This window comes from Oratosquilla oratoria, chromosome 13, assembly GCF_046742065.1.
Source record: "Oratosquilla oratoria isolate Oo_2021 chromosome 13, ASM4674206v1, whole genome shotgun sequence".
NCBI classification, from domain to species: domain Eukaryota; kingdom Metazoa; phylum Arthropoda; class Malacostraca; order Stomatopoda; family Squillidae; genus Oratosquilla; species Oratosquilla oratoria.
The window spans coordinates 40329681-40338262 of NC_134789.1; the positions used below are offsets into that span (position 1 = coordinate 40329681).

Consider the following 8582-nt stretch of genomic DNA (forward strand, 5'->3'; position numbering starts at 1 on the left):
AGATTCTATGCACATATACATATATAACAAACACAACAGTATTCTATGCCATAGAATACTGTTGTGTTTGTTTATATTATGTCAGGTTTGTGTGTTTATATTTATGTTTTGTGCTTGATATTCCTATAACATTTCTTCTCTCTCTGTTTTCAGAGAATGGTATAGATTTTATGTTGAATTAAGCCTTGTAATAAGGTCTGTGTATTATTCACAACAATTTATTCAACATAAAATTCTTATTGTGTGGTACTGGAATTGATTGAAGGACTACTACACCACTGGTAAACAGAGTCTACAATATGGAATGCTTACTTAAACCAGAGAGGCTAGATTGTGACTCATCCTTGTCAACAGCTGCCCAAGAATGGAAACATTGGTTCAAGACACTTGAAAACTTCTTGAGTGCCCTACTGCAGGAAAACATTGACAAACTGGGTTTACTTACCAACTTTGTCTCACTAAAAATTTATGAGACAATTTCTGAATGTACCACCTATGATAATGCTATCAAAATCTTTGTCACAGTATGTCAAGCCCACAAATGAAGTTTTTGCACGCCACTGCCTTGGAACTCGTCACCAGCAGGCTGGTGAATCCTTAGATGAGTACCTTCAAGCCTTGAAAATTCTGAGTAAGGATTGTAATTTCCAGGCTGTAACAGCTGTTCAATATTGTGAAGAGTCCATCCGAGACGCCTTTATAAGTGGGCTGCAGTCACCAGCAATAAGGCAACGCCTCCTGGAGAATAAAACTCTGGACCTATCCACTATGTTTGATCAAGCAAGAGCTTTGGATTCAGCTCAAAGGAATTCTGAAATGTATGGTATTCAGCCATCTCAAGTGGTAAGTGCTGCAACTCCTGACCCAAGTACCAGCCGAGAAGTTACTGTTGAGCCTGCCCCTGTGGCTGCTGCTGTAGGTGCTAAGTGTTTCTTCTGTGGACTTTCACGACATGTCCGCTCAAGGTGTCCCGCACGTAAACCAGTGTGCCATAAATGTCAGAAGAAAGGTAATTTTGTCAAAGTGTGCAGAGCCAAACCATCAACAACAGCTAGTGCACATATAGACTCCAGTAACTATGCAACACTAGCAACAGTTACTTCTGCAGCTACCCCAATTTCACTATCAAAGCCAGTTGTAAAAGTCTTTATCAGTGGATCAGAGGTGGATGGACTTGTTGACAGTGGCAGCTCTGAGAGTTTCATTCACCCAGACCTAGTTAAGCGCCACTCCTTGATCGTCCGTCACTCATCGGATGCAGTGTCTATGGCATCAACATCCCTCTCTACTCAGACATCAGGGTTTTGCCAAGTAGACCTCAGAGTTAATGATCAGGATGATAAAGGTATGTGTTTAACGGTTTTGCCACAACTGTGCTCAGATGTGATTCTCGGTCAAGACTTCCAGAAGATGCATGATAGTGTTACTCTGAGGTATGGAGACCTACCTCCTCTTGTTATTTGTGGACTTAGTACCATAAAGGTGGACCCACCAAAGCTGTTTGCTAAAGCTGATTGCTGCCCCATATCAGCAAGGTCACGCCGTTATTCATATAAGGACCGGATGTTTGTCGAGAAAGAAATTCAGAGATTGCTGAAGGAGAAAATAATAGAACCTAGTGATTCTCTATGGCGTGCACAAGTCGTTGTTGTCAAAGATGCACTCAAAAAGTGGCGACTGGCCATTGACTACTCAGAGACTATCAATAAATTCACATTGCTTGATAGCTACCCCCTACCTCATATCGATGATACAGTGAATAAAATTACTCGGTACCGAGTTTTCAGCACTATTGACTATCATCAAGTTTCCATTAAAGAAGAAGATAAACCTTATACAGCATTTGAGGCTGGTGGTGGCCTGTACCAGTTTACTTGTATTCCTTTTGGGGTCACCAATGGAGTAACCTGCTTCCAGCAGATCATGGATTCATTTATTCAAGAGGAACAACTTACTGGAACACGTATGCATACTTGGATGATGTGACCATTTGTGGCATGACACAGGAGGAGCATGATGCTACAATAAGGAAAAGTGTACATTTTCAACAAAACAACTTAGCATTCTTGGTTATGTGGTAGAAGGTGGTAAAAAACATCCAGACCTTGAACGACTTCGACCCCTAAGGGAATTGGCAGTGCCTCAAGACAAGAAGTCACTCCATCAAAACCTGGGCCTTTTTGCATACTACTCACACTGGGTATATGACTATTCAAGCAAAATCCATCCCCTGAGCAACACCACTGTATTCCATGTGACCAAGGAAGCAGGACATTGAAAATTCAGTAGTTCAAGCAATCAATGAGTCGCGGCTGTTTGAAGTAGAAACTGATGCTTCAGAAGTTGCCATTGCAGCAGTTCTCTCTCAGGATGAACGTCCAGTAGCCTTCTTTTCAAGAACACTGCAAGGACCTGAGAAGTGCTATGCTTCTATAGAAAAAGAAGCCCAGGCCATCATTGAAGCAGTTCGCCATTGGAGGCATTACATGACGAGCAGGCGTTTCACTATAAGGACTGACCAGCGATCTGTGAGGTTTATGTTTTACAAGCAGCATAAGAGTAAGATAAAGAACGATAAGATATTACGTTGGCGAATGGAACTATCTTGCTATGACTTTGAGATTATGTATCGACCTGGTCCAGAAAATATTTCCCCTGATACATTCTCTAGGTCCCACTGTGGGGCAGCATGTGATGGATAGGAATCTCTAATAACACTCCACAAGGGTTTGTGTCATCCTGGGGTCACCCGATTTTACCATTTTGTTAAGTCTAAGAATATGTCCTACTCAGTGGAAGATGTGCGACGGGTGACCAGATCATGTAAAGTATGTGCAGAAGTTAAACCAAACTTTCATAAGCCAGAAAGGACTCATCTCATAAAAACTACTCAGCCTTTTGAGCGATTGAATATAGATTTCAAAGGACCTTTGCCCAGTACTGACAGAAATCGATATTTCCTTAACATTGTAGATGAATAATATAAATTTCTTTTTGTGTTCCCTTGTGCAGATATGACTACTTCGACAGTAATTAGCTGTCTTTCTCTTTTTTTCCTATTTTTGGCATGCCTGCCTACATTCACTCAGACAGGGGATCATCTTTCCTGAGCAAAGAACTGCGAGAGTTTTTGATTAATAAATAAATTTCCTGCAGCAGACCCACAAGCTACAACCCCCAAGGAAATGGCCAAATGAAGCGGTTTAATGGTACAATATGGAAAGCAATTACAATGGCTCTCAAGTCCCGTGGTCTACCTACTGAATGTTGGCAATCTGTTCTACCTGATGCTCTTCATTCTTTTCGACTACGAATGCTACCCCACACGAGAGGCTGCTGAACTATTCACGTCGCTCCTCTACTGGAGCTTCAGTGCCCTCTTGGTTATATCATCCTGGACCAGTTCTCCTGAAGTGTCATGTTCGGATGAGCAAGACACACCCTCTTGTTGAAGAAGTGGAGCTCCTTCAGGCAAATCCGCATTATCCCCACATTCGCAACCAAAGAGGTGAAGAGACTACAGTATCCACTCGGTACTTAGCCCCAGTTGAGACCCCTGTTAAGGAGGGATCCCAAGATACCCCTGTGGATGCTGCAAAAAATGCCCCTGCCTCTCCAAGGGAGCCAATTGACGCTACTCCTACTGAAGCAGGTGACACGACTCCACATGCTACTTCAAACCTCCAGGCCCTGCCCAACCTGGTGAGGAGGCTCCCGTGCAACGAAGGTCTGGTCGTATACGTCGCCCACCTAACTGCCTGGGTCTGTAATGACTGTACTAGATTTTTTTTTTTATAGAGGGAGAATGTTATGGTAGTACTGCATTGTAATCATTGATCTGTCAACACTTTGTACTGTAATAATTGATCTAGCAACACTGTGTGGGAAACATCTAAATGTCAGCCATATTGTTCTCCAGCTGTCAGTATTCAGCCAGTGTTCTTCTTGTAGCATCAGTATCATATTGTTATGCGTTATATGTATATGGGTTATATATGTATATGTGCATAAAATACTGTTGTGTTTGTTTGTATTATATCAAGTTTGTGTGTTTATATTTATGTTTTGTGTTTGATATTCCTATACCATTTCTTCTCTCTCTGTATAGCTTTTATGTTGAATAAAGCCTTGTAATAAGGTCTGTGTATTTTTCACAACAACCTCTTTATAAGAAAAATGTAAAAACTGAGGCAGGAAACTACAGGCCTGTTTCAATTCTAGGTATTATTTCCAAAGTTTTGGAAAGTATCGTATACACTTTGCCCCCCTACGTCACCGCGTTTCACACCGGCCTCCCGTCGTTCATTGATATTCTGTCCGTCATCCCTTCCTAAAATTATATTTTTTCCTCCAGTGACATGATATCCTACCGTGATATTTTGTCCTCCACTATCATTACATCCCATCGTGATATTTTGTCCTTCATTGACATTCTGTCCGGCATCCCTTCCTAAAATTATATTTTGTCGTCCACTGACACTATATCCTACCGTGATATTTTGTTCTCCACTATCATTACATTCCATCGTATATTTTATCTTCCAGTAACATTACATCCCATCGTGATCTTTTGTCCTCCACTATCGTTACACTCCATCGTGATATTTTGTCCTTTGACAACACATCCTAATGTAATATTTCATCTACCGACATTATATCCTAAAATTATATTTTGTCCTATACTGGCAGATTGTTCTACATTATTGCTATACTTTACTCTGTTTTCCCCGGTACACTCTATTTCCCCTTTCCTTTGGGTTTCTACCCCAAAAAAGGAACAAGTTCATTACAAACACCCATTTTGCTTGATATGTAACTAATAACGACCCTATTCTTATACTCTTACGGCCAGTTATCTTATTTATTTATTCTGTTATTCCTATTCATATTCTTGTAATCTGGTTCAAGTTCACTCAAAATAGATAAAATTTAATCTTTTAATGTTAATACTTTTTTCCGTGTTTTTAGGCCTTGATGATGATGTAATTACTTGCATGACATCTATTTCTGTGCTAAAGGTGAAACTGAATTTAAAGGACAATGTACAGAGCTGGACGGTTTTTAAATATATTTGTATTTAGATATGTATTCAGACATTGTAATGATCAGTACTGTATTATTGTTTATATATTATAGATTATTATTATTATCATTATATCGTTTGTGATCGAACAACGATGGCCGATGGGCGGCAATGACTCCATCTCGGTACCCTACATCAATAATGAGGACGACAAAAATATCAGACCATAATTATATTTCCTCAAAATTAGACTACTATGTATCCTATAGGCTGCCAAGTAACACTGAAAAAGACCAAATCTTATACAAAATAAATCTACTAGATTAATAAAAAAAAATATCAGAGTAATTAGTGAACCACTACCCTTCCACTGGTTGCTGTCAATAAAATCGAAAATCATATCCAAAACAAACCTTTTCACGAATAAGAAGATATAATCCAGTAAACCTAAGTATTTGCAAGATAGGACGAGTCCATTTTAGCCAATATTCAAGCCAGACATGCGTCTGATAAGATTCGAATGTTTGAACCACGCTCCAGCAAAATGATAAGCGACATATTTGAAAACTCTTCACTATGACACATACTCCTAGAAATCGAATAATTTGAGGAAAGAATAAGATATTTCTATTAGAAGGAAGCTATGATGAGGAAACGAAAATATCAAATGATGAATACAAAATATGAGACAAGACAGTGAATAATGTCGAGATAACGAAAGCAGACAAGCGAATTAAGCTTGCATGAGAAGGTTAACTATATCGTCGAGGAAAGATGGCAACAAAACTCCAAGAAGTAAGATACATGGACCACGTTTCCCCGTGAATTTCATGTGTGTTTGTGAGGGACTTTGAGAGGAAGTGCAAAATGTATGAGACATACGCACAACTGTTCCCTCTTTGATTCTCATGTGAATAACACATGGATAAAGGTTCTTTATAATATGTAGATGACACGATAGTAATATGTGGATAACGGGTCTACATTATTTACCGCGTGCAGACTGCCGTGTGTTTCACGTGATAACAAGAATGTATTTTCCACATGTCGATAATTATTATCGGGGGCGGAGCTTCGATAGGCCCAAGTCGTGTTGTCACTGAGGGCATACAGTCCTCACTTCCCCCAAATTGCTACAAAAGCACTGCCTCTAAACCACCTCATGCATCGTGTAACAGAACAATATTCGAAATAAAAGAACAAGATATAAAGACAAAGAGAACAAAAAAGAAAAACATGTATATACATGCATACATACATTAATACATATATATGTACATGCATACCAAAGGGTCTTTTCTCTATTATAAGGTGGTCAATTCAAAGCATACACCAATCACAAACCCACCCAAAACCTCCTTCATCTCTCCTATCTTAGCACCTCATGGATGAAGGGCCATCCGGGTCCTTCTACACTGTATCCATCAGCGAGATACAGCGTCGTCTCTACAGCAAGGCCCGCCAACCAGAGGTGTTTTATCTCCATTGGCTTATTGCATGGCAACCCCTCCCCATGCATCCACAAAAAAAAAAAAAAAAAAAAAATCGGGGCACGTTATTTCTTCACTCATGTTAAACCACTCTCCAGTCGTTCCATTCTTTTGTAGTCTATCTTCCTTACAGTATTGTACAGACTAGTAACCAATGCTCTCTTTACATACACATGCACACACACACACACAGTTTAATTATTATAGATGTTTAAAATAGTCAATTATGTCCCTACATAGACCTCAAAATACCTCTAAAATTGCTTAACTCGCTTCGCTCGCCACTCACCTCCTCTCACGGGACTGCTCTGAGTGAAAAATGCCCGGGTCGCTTTAACATATATAAATATATATATATAATACTGATGACCCACTTTCGGAGAAGAATAAGCGAAGTGGGTCATCAGTATTATTTTACAAATGTGCTACGACATATCTTTGTTGTGATATATATATATATATATATATATATATATATATATATATATATTGGAAGGAGGCCATTTTGAATACAGGCTTTGTTGAAGTCTACAGCAGTAGTAGCATTGTTCAACTTGTAAGAAGTACTCTCGATATTTCGAATGAGAGAGCGGAGGTTGGAGGTCAGGGTATTGATAGAATCTCCAAGGTACATGGTGTTTACTCTAGACGTCTTTCGACCCAATCAGAGGTCATCTTCAGGAGTTACAATATACACTGTGAAAACAGGAATGACATACGAGGTGTGGCGGGGGAGATTTTGTACCCGCGAAGAAACACTGGGACAGGAAGTCATATGAGGTGTGGCGGGGGAGATGTCGTGTCCGCCTAGCTACCCACGGAGTGCCGACGGGTTCCCTGTAGGTTGCTGGTTGGGCTTCCTCATTGATGGGAGTGAAACTTCAGGCTGTAGCTGGATATTGATGGAGGGTTGATCCAGACGAATAAAAATTGATTCAGCCATCCTTAATCTCCTGTCTTGTTCACGATACAGTATTGTTGTTTGTGTTTCTAGTTGTTGCCTGGTGAGGGAGTGTCCATGTGTATTACTAGTGTGACGGAGTATTGCCCCATCCTGTAAATGTGCCGTCATCCTTTTTGACAAGGTGGTAGTGGTTGAACCTATATACCGTGAATTGAGGCGACTGCAGTCACCAAAGTTGCAATGGAATTGGTATATAAGATTCACCTCTTGTAAAGGCCTTGTCTGTGGGAGGCAACTATTTTTCATGATGAGGCTTGATGTTCTTTTTGTTTTGTAAAAAATGATGAGCTTCAGGATGGCATGGGGGTCTGTAGGGATGACATGTGTGCTGATGATCTTTCTTAAAGCCTTTTCGTCTTCTTTATGTGCGGAAGACATGAAGTTTTTATAGAAGAGGGAAATATGACAAGGTTTTTCTGTTGCAGAGGGGGCTTGTGTCACGAAACTGTCTAGATGTCGCTTTATTGTCTCATCAACCAATATATATATATATATATATATATATATATATATATATATATATATATATATGTATATATATATATATATATATATATATATATATATATATATATATACCATATCTGTGCATGTGGCGTTTTTCTTGCTTTCATGTGTCAAATAGGTGACAAGCAATGTTCCCTCTATTTTTCATGCGAGAGTGCGCAGAAATCGTGTGCAATCTTTGCCTTCTCTGGAAAGTATGCGCGCATCCATGCGATTCACCATCTGATCATTTAATCAAATACACACAATTTGTATGTGTTACATATTACCTCCACCAAAGCAATTATTGGTCTGACGGTTGGCAAGTTACCATATTTTTAGATAATTTATAAGTTGATGTTTGGGTGGATCTTTTTTAATGAATAAATCTTATTATGATTTGAAAACCTTGCGTGCGCGCATTTTTTTTTTCTTTATGTGCACTAGTTGTAAAACAAGTGTGTGCAAAGCTTAGAGCAGCGGTTCTAAACCTTTTTCGGTGCCCGTGTCCCTTGATATTTCAGAAAAAAAATTCTCGTACCCCCATCCAATACAAATGCAATGCAAACATATGAAAATTATATTATTAGTGATACAAACCTTGCTTTGCTTTCTCATG

At 39.4% G+C, this 8582-nt stretch overlaps 1 pseudogene; it reads left to right on the forward strand.

The window, feature by feature from the left end:
• The first annotated feature begins 213 nt into the window (after positions 1–213).
• LOC143032212 (uncharacterized) lies at positions 214–1986 on the forward strand (annotated as a pseudogene).
• Positions 1987–8582: the final 6596 nt, after the last annotated feature.